We start from the raw sequence: 9185 nt of genomic DNA on the forward strand, positions 1-9185 counted from the left end.
TGAATAGTATTCTCACGTCGGTGTTCCTTTTATCCAGGTAGGCTCGTGTCACTGGGCAGCTCACGGCTTTGCTTCCTTTTGTAGTCCATAATAGTTTGCAAGCCCTGCCACATCTGACGAGCGTCGGAGCCGGTGTAGTACAATTCAATCTTAGTCCTGTATTGACGCTTTGCCTGTTTGATGGTTTGTCTGAGGGCATAGCGGGATTTCTTATAAGCCTCCGGGTTAAAGTCCCGCTTCTTGAAAGCGGCAGCTCTACCCTTTAGCTCAGTGCGGATGTTACCTGTAATCCATGGCTTCTGGATGGGGTATGTATGTACGGTCACTGTGAGGATGACATCATCGATGCACTTATTGATGAAGCCAGTGACTGATGTGGTGTACTCCTTAATGCCATCGGAAGAATAACAGAACATATTCCAGTCTGTTCTAGCAAAACAGTCCTGTAGCTTAGCACCTGCTTCATCTGACCACTTCCTTATTGAGCGAGTCACTGGTGCTTCCTGCTTTAGTTTTTTATTGTAAGCAGGAATCAGGAGGATAGAGTTATGGTCAGATTTGCCAAATGGAAGGCGAGGGAGAGCTTTTTACGCGTCTCTTTGTGTGGAGTAATGGTGGTCTGGAGTTTTTTTTCCCTCTCGTTGCACATTTAACATGCTGGTAGAAATTAGGTCAAACGGATTTAAGTTTCCCTGCATTAAAGTCCCCGGCCACTAGGAGCGCCCCCTCTGGATGAGCGTTTTCCTGTTTGCTTATGGCTGTATACAGCTCGTTGAGTGCAGTCTTAGTACCAGCATCCCAAACAGATATAGTATTTGACAAAAACGGAATCATTTCAAACCTTGATTACATTGGGATACAATCACAAATGCCTCTCTATTTATGTGTCGGAATAATTTGGAACAGATTTCCTAAATTAAAATCACTTTGAGCTGATTTCCTGGTGATTTTACAATCTTTTATGTACTACAGCAAAAACTATTTTAAAATAATATGTGCTCAAAAAACTTCAGACAAATAAAATCACCTGTGGGCCGAATTTGACCCGCGGACCTCCTATTGGGGAACACTGCTATATGGGGGTTCTAGACAAGTAAATGTTAACTTTGTCAATATGGCATTGTTCAACAGATTTTACCTTACATCCACTTCAACCACCTTTTCACAGGTCGTCACTGTGTTCAGAATGTAGAGAGCCCCCATCTGAGTGAGTCTGTTATCATCAAGACTGCAGATAAAAACAGAACACAGCTGTACAAGAAAGCACAACTAACCCCCACAAAGATAGAACAGATGCATCTGCTTCCACTGATAAAACAGTATTGTATAAGGTTTGTTTAGGGGCTAACCAGGGGAGGTAAATTGACGGACGTTTATCTTGGTGAAACAAGACAGCGCTAGCCGTAATGGAGTTCACTGTACGGACTGAAGGAAGATAGGCCATTGTAATGAGTCTTACTTCACTGAGCTAGCAATCCACAGCCTTGGCAGAGAATCCACAAATCTCTTCACTCCCTCGTCTCTCAGAAGGTTACTGGATAAACTTCACCGTTTAAAAGAATGGGTTAATATCCATAACGAGAAAAGTTGGTAGAAAAACTGCCAAGATACTGTAACCCTAATTTTCAGCGAGGGAAAACACAGTTCGGTCACTAGTAGTGTAAAGTATTTCTGTGAATACAGTGCAGTAGTTGTGAGTACATCATCATTTATAAACACTGTTCTTTTTGCTAAAATGTGGGCAGTGTGACCCAGGTACAGGGATGTGTCTGAGGAGAGAGGACACAGGCACTCACTCCAGGTCAGACAGATGAGGACACTGCTCCAGGATCCCAGAGAGTATCTCCACATCCCCACTGCTCAGTGTGTACTCAGAGAGTCTGCAGAGGAGACAGGCAGACAGGCAGACAGGCAGGCAGGCAGGCAGGCAGGCAGGCAGGCAGGCAGGCAGGCAGGCATACATACATGAGTTTTGAAAGAACTCAATATAAGATGTGACCGATTTTTAAAAAAAACTGTCAATTAACCTACAACCTCATTTCTGTAATGTAATGTAATATGGCATTTCTATATGTGGGAACAGCATAAGCAGATAAAACACATTCACCTGCAAGTTGCTTGTTCTGCATTCATGTTGACAAACTTGATGAAGGCTTCTCCTTGTGCCCTTAAAAGCACATCAATATTTAAGGTATTAATGTAAACACAGTTAATATATATATATATATATATATATTATATAAAACCAAATTTATGAACCACGTGAATGAGCTGTGACCTGAGCATCCTGAGCCATACATACTGGAGTTCCACAGCTCTGACACGATGGCAGTCTATCAGAGATCTGACCAATAACAATGCTCCATCCGTAGACATCTGGACATGGCTCATACTGTGGGAGGCAGGGGGGAGGCGAAGGAGAATGATGAGAAATTAATATCATTCACTTTCTAACTTTACCGGTGTTGTGACCCTGAGATTATCATTACTGAGCAGGGTGAAGTGCTCTTACTTAAGCAGCTGAAGAGATTTCATCTTAGGCAGGATCTTCAATAGATTTTCAATAGCTTCGTCTTTCAGGGATCCATGGGAGAAACTGATAATATCACAATACTATGTTTGAAGACTGCTGAGAAAAGAACTACAACAGACAACAGGCAGAATATTTTCAGAGAATTGGGAAGGAGGAAAACGTATAACCTGGTAAGGAATAAAGAGAGAAGAGAACACAGCCCCAGATACTGTAGTAAACCCTGAAAGACAGGGACAGAACACTGACAGAGATAGAGGTAAGAGTAGAACTCACTCTAGCTCCAGTAGGCTGGGACACTGTACCAGTCTTCTACATAGCTTGTTCATGTCAGTGGGATGGATATCACTGTGAGTTAGACTAAAACAAAAATTTGTTTGGGATTATATTTCAGGGTTAAGTGAATGGGACATAAATTCAGTTAAAGATGCTCTATGGTTCCTGGTTGCTAAAACTCTAATAGTTTGTCTAATTTCAGTTTATGTGACAAAACAAGCAAGTATAGTGTAGAGAATAATTGTTCCATCTAAACCTCTGTGAAATATATTTTCCATAACCCAAAATATTGTATTTTCAGCTGTTTGAAGTTGGTGTACAAAACCAAAAGTAAAAGGCACAAAAACAAATCATAAACACGGGAAGCATAGAAATAGAGCACATAGAACAGATCTACCGCTTCTTAGACTTGCTTTCAATGAGAATAATAGATACAAATTTTGTGAAACAATTTGTTTTATTTTATTTATATTGACAGAGGAACTTAAATAAAAAAGAAAAGAGCAGGATGCTAGACCTTTACCCTCACCCTCACCCCGTCCCCTCCCTCATCCCAATTTCCCTCAGCCCGAGCCCCGCCCACTCACACATTCAATAAGATGCAGAACAACTACAAGAGAAAAAGTGTAAAGTAGAATAGCCCCCCCACAGGACCACTACACCCATCCACCCCTCCCCCACAGAACAGTTGCATCCACCCAACCACCCACCCACAGGACCGCTACAGGTACTCAAGATAATTTGATGCATGATTTCATCTTAACCACGCAGAACTCTAGTAGTAAATGTTGTGGCTTTTTGCACTATGCATTCGCGCCACCGAAAGCTCTAATTGAGAATGACAGATCTATAACTCACATTTCTATGTGAATTTGGTCGGGTCGCCCAAAAAGTTACATATCGTTCTGTGTCCTACCTGAGTTTCGTACACTGTTCCAATCCTGTTGATTGTATTCTGAAATGACAGAGATTCAGTGAACGGTTATTAGGACTACAACATCTTACTGAGTCATAGAATTGGTATTTTGAAAGCAACATATTGCTATTACTCTGTTGCTCTATTACATTTTACTGGAGAGGAATTTCAGAAACAGCTTCTTATTCCCCCCATGACTGATAAATATAACAGTTTTATAGTTAATAATCATCACAAATGCAAACATATTACTAGACATGAATTCAAACACTTTCTACCATGCCGGTTTCAAGCATGTCTGTTTGTTTACAAAAGTGTTGGTCTGTATAAGACAGTAATGGGATGTGAATACCTGATATTGACTTCACTCGTGTTCCTGTGTGAGCACAGGGTTCCAGCTAGGCTGCACAACTCCTTCCATGCTGACTGCATTCTCACTGACACTAAAACAAAATGAGGGTATACAGAAACTCCCTGGTCAGAAAAAAAGCTTTTAAGAAAAAAAACGGACAAAAAAAGGAATAAAAGGAAAATACATTTGAGTTGCTATAGAAATTCTTACTTGATTTCCTGTATGTTGCTAAGCTGAGGCAAGAGGTCCAACAACTTCTTCAGACCTTTGTTTTCCAAAGCATTATTGGAAATACTGACAACGGTGGGGGGTGGGGGGGGTATAAACAAAAACAAACAGGTCCTTGAATATGTGCATACCAACAATTATCCTTATTGCTATTTCACACTCCAAAGCCTCTCCCTGAGAACACTTACTCCAGCATAGTCAGAGCAGAGCAGTCCCTCAGATTCTCACACAGACGGTCCAAGTGAGGGGGACGAAGAGCACAGCCCGTCAGACTGCACACAGGGACCATGGGAAAAGAGGATGGAAAGCAGAGACAATGTCATACCACCTACAGTAGAAAACATTATCCACATCATTATCATTATCCACAATATTGTACACACCAAAGTCTCTTAGAAATCTGGTGTTTCTCTATCCCCTAGAAAAAAGCATGGACACAAGAACAGGGTCTTGCAGCCTGTCATGGGGATGTATGGGGAAAATGCACAACAGTGAGTGGTAACCCACGGGGCACACACTGGTTGAATCAATGTTGTTTCTATGTCATTTCAATGAAATTACGTTGAACCAACGTAATAGACATTGAATTGACGTTTGAGCCCAGTGGGAAGGGTCTGAGAGGAATTTACAGGACATTCTAAAAAAAAGTTGTGTAATAGGGACCACAGTAGTATCATAATTTCTTACATGATTAAAACGTCTGGTTTGGGCCTACAGCAAACCCCTTGACAGAGGAGACACCCTCTGAATAGTGAAGCCACCAGGAAGTGATGGGGTAGTGTAGTGGTTTTAGTCTGGTTGCAGTTTACGCACACAACAAGGGTGCTGTCTATATTGGCTTTATCTAAGAAAATAAAGGGTGTTATGCACAACATACCTGATGTCCACTTGAACCACATCAGGACATACAGACAGGAAACAGGTCAGAATCATCAGCCCATCAACAGATATGTGGCTGTCATTCAGACTGTCAAGACACAGACAATAACCGTATTAGGCAGCATAACTAGTTTCAAACATAATACGGGACAGGCACAAGATCATGACTTTATCAAAAGTCTAACACTTCAAATAAAAGATCAGTCTTACACAATCTGTTTGGAGATGTTCAGCTTCTGTAGAGAGTCAGTCAGGGCCTTGAGAGTACCAGCCTTGATGTCGTCTTCTGACAGACTGCAGGGGACACAACATAACACCAAACAGAAAGTCAGATTCTCTTGACATATTTAGTGTCCTTACCCACAGTGTGATGTGACTTGCTCAAGAACACTGGGTACATTTGTACTTACTCTAGGAGAGTGAGGCCAGGACTTCTCGCTAGCAACTGACAGTCTAGTCATCTGATCGGTACTCAAGCTGCAGTTTAATAGGCTGTATGACACATAAAGAGAGGGAAGAAACAACAGCAATGTTACTCCTGGTATTCAAAAGCTCTTTATAGGAACCAAACAGAGAATATCATACCTGACAGTCAGTCCAATGTTTTTCTTAGAACTTGAGACAAATAGAAAGGGAGAAAAATGGATAAGAGAGAGGCTGATTGATACAGTACAGTAGATTTCCCTATGTGGTATAGATAAAACAATGAAACAAAAGCAACATTCTCTCAACAAGAACATGAAACATTAGCTTGATTTGCATGGGCCTGTTGGTACACCAAACACTGAAAAAATAAATGAAAGTTGCACATTCTTTTATTTCCCTTCACTAAAACACAAAACTCACCCTTATATGTCTGATCTTGGGAAAAACAGGACGTTGATGTTCCACTGCAAAGAGAGATAAAACATAGTTTACCGGTATATACTACCCAATACTTGTTTTTTTTCTTCATTTCTGATAAAGTATGCACATTTCTTCTCAGTACTGCAGTCAGTTAACGAAGTCTCTACCCACTGGGCATACACTTGTTGAATCAATGTTGTTTCCACGTCATTTCAATAATATCACGTTTAACCAATGTGGAATGAACGTTGAATTGACGTCTGTGCCCAGTGGGTATTGTCAAGTCTGAAAACATACTCAGTATAGACTTCCTGGATGGAGGGGAAGGAAGTCATCTTCTCTAGAAGGGTGTAGATAATCTCCAGAGAGCAGCCATTCTTCCCCAGCCTGGAAACATACAACACACACAGGCTTCTTAACAGAAATGCAAGCTTGCTCAAATATAGAAATAAGCTACACTTAATAAACATGAAGGGCTAGGATCAACACATATGATCCAGTCAAGGAAACAACACACTCACAAGATAGAGGCTAGACTGGGCAGCTTCGGAATGAGGTCAGCGATCTCCCCGACTCCTCTGTCGGTCAGGCTGTTGTCACTGAAGCTGTCAAACAGACAACTGTTCAGTACAGTATCAGACCAACTATACCATGGCAAAAGTGGTACTGTATCTTTTACCAAGTTTGGTTAGTTCTTGATAAAAGGGTCTATAAAATCTTAGAGTCATGGTAATAATCTTTGGTTGTTATGGTAATTGAATAATCATCTACTTACATCTACTTATCATCTACTTACATCTACTACTCCGTGATCTGTGGACAGCTCTCCAGGGCTCTGGCAAGTTTGGCAGCTCCCACATCAGTGAGGTTACCACAGATAAACCTGGGGAAGAGAAGCATAATTATTCACATCACACTTAGACATTCACACACAAACAAACAACTTTGAAAGTTGGTCCTTTCAAAACTGAGTTACTCAGTTAAGAAGGACTCACTCAAATCTTTTCAGGGTTGGTAGTCTGGGGAGGATGCTAAACAGTTTATCTGCAAATCTGACATCATACTTGCGGCTTCGAAAACTGAGGGATTGAAAAAATTAAATGTAGTTTCATGCAGGATTATTATTGTTTAGTACACAGTGTATAAATGAGTCATGAACTCACATTGGGTAGTCGATGTGCAGGCAGCTGGGTAGAATATCTAGACACTCTAGTTCCATAGAACAAGCTCCAAAGTCCAGCCCCATTTCCACTCCAGCAGACAATACAACAAAGGCCAGGGAATCCAGATCTACAGGGTTCAACGTGATATTCCTTAGCTCAAAGCATGAATGTGATCCCACCACCTCCCTGGCCAGGTGTGCATCCTGGGTCTCCTGGATACAGTGGCACAGCTCCACTACCTTGGGCCCAGTCAGGTTGGTGCTCACTGCCAGACTCCGGAGCAATTTGAGAACCAGTGCCTGGCGTTTCTTTACCCACCTCACAGCCCCTGCTCCCTCAACCAGCTGGAACAGGTAAGGAGAGCAGGCTGGGGCAGCAAGCCCTACACATAGAGGTGGAGGGAATCAGTGAAGACCGTCTTGGGGTCTGATTTCATGGTCCAGTGGGTCTTGAGGTTCAACTTCTTCCTAAGCTGGGCCTCTGTGATGTCCTCGCTGGTCATGATGTGTAGCGCACCCATAAACTCTTGCATGGTGTGGTGCATGAACGTGTAACCCTGGCCTTTAGATCCATCCTCATGGGTCAGGTCCACCTGTGAGAGGAGACCTGCCTTGGTGACGAAGTCCAACAGGTCTGGTGGAACCCGCTCAGAGAGAAACACGATCCTGCTGTCCTCCAGACCCTTCATGGCCATGCAGCTCAGCTGTGTGACCTCTGCCCCGTGACTCTGCAACAAGGGCATGACCCTCCCTGGGCATTGGCTCAGAAAGGCACAGAGGATCTGGAGGTAGACCTGGGTGAGGGTGGTTGGCAGTTGGGGCAAAGCCTGGGACTGAGATCCGCCTCTGGAGAATATGTGATCCAAGCACACACAGCAAATATGGCAGAGAGCTGGCAGGTAACACATGGTGAGGAGGTGATGGTTGGCCAGTAGGTGACTGACTACCTTCTCCTTTAGATCCAGGTCCTTGTCCTGGAAGTACTGTTCAGCATATTCTTTCACACTGCGCCAATTGAAGCCTAGCAGCTCCCCAACGCAGTCCACAGAGCTCTCCAAATCTGTCACATCCCGAGGCCTGCAGGTAATCAATAGGGTGCATCCTGGGAGGATCATGCGACTGCACAACCCTGATATCAGCTCTGCCATGGGTAGAGGGCACTGTGGGTCGAACGGGCTACTCAGACTCCCTGAGTGGGTGATTTTAGTTTGAAACTCATTGTAGCCATCAAAGATCCAGCATATTTTCTCAGGGTTGTGGAGGATGAAGTCAAGAACAGCAGCACCCTCCTCCTCCCCACCCTCTGGTGGAAGGAAGAAGCGAAAAAGCAGCTCTATCAGAGACAGCGGCCGAGCCATGAGGTTGAGCTGGCGGAACTCTAGCAGGACCAGTAGGTGAAAGGAGGGGAAGACATCCTGAGCCCAGCGCTGTCCTAGGCAGTGCATTAGTAGCGTCTTCCCTGACCCTGCCTGGCCCAACAGCAATGTGACCCGGGCTTCTGAACCCAGGAGGGAGTCAACGGTCACCCTGTCTTCCACATCCCCCTCCTGGAGCTCTGGTGGGCCCAGCCGTCAATCAGCCCTGTCTCTTGGTCTAACCAGGGATTTGTGGCGCAGACGTACCCAGGTCTCTTCCAGAGAAACCTTCACCACACCCTGCATCACTGCTGGCTTGCTTCTGAAGCTAAGTAGGGTTGGTCCTGATCAGTCCCTGGATGGGAGACCAGATGCTGCTGGATTTGTTGATGGAGGGCTAGTAGGAGGCACCCTTTCCTCTGGTCTAAAAAAATATCCCAATGCCCCAGGGCAGTGATTGTGGATACTGCCCTGCTGTTTTTCAGATGGGACTTTAAATGGGTGTCCTGACTCTCTGTGGTCACTAAAGATCTCATGGCACTTATCGTAAGAGTAGGGGTGTTAACCCTGGTGTCCTGGCTACATACCCAATCTGGCCTTTATACTGTCATGGCCACCTAATCATCCCCAGTTTACAATTG

General features: G+C 43.8%; 1 pseudogene; it reads right to left on the reverse strand.

Moving 5' to 3' along the window:
* Window positions 1–1143: 1143 nt before the first annotated feature.
* On the reverse strand, window positions 1144–8850 carry LOC139400414 (protein NLRC5-like; annotated as a pseudogene).
* Window positions 8851–9185: the final 335 nt, after the last annotated feature.

Source organism: Oncorhynchus clarkii, unplaced genomic scaffold, assembly GCF_045791955.1.
Source record: "Oncorhynchus clarkii lewisi isolate Uvic-CL-2024 unplaced genomic scaffold, UVic_Ocla_1.0 unplaced_contig_3365_pilon_pilon, whole genome shotgun sequence".
Lineage (NCBI taxonomy): Eukaryota > Metazoa > Chordata > Actinopteri > Salmoniformes > Salmonidae > Oncorhynchus > Oncorhynchus clarkii.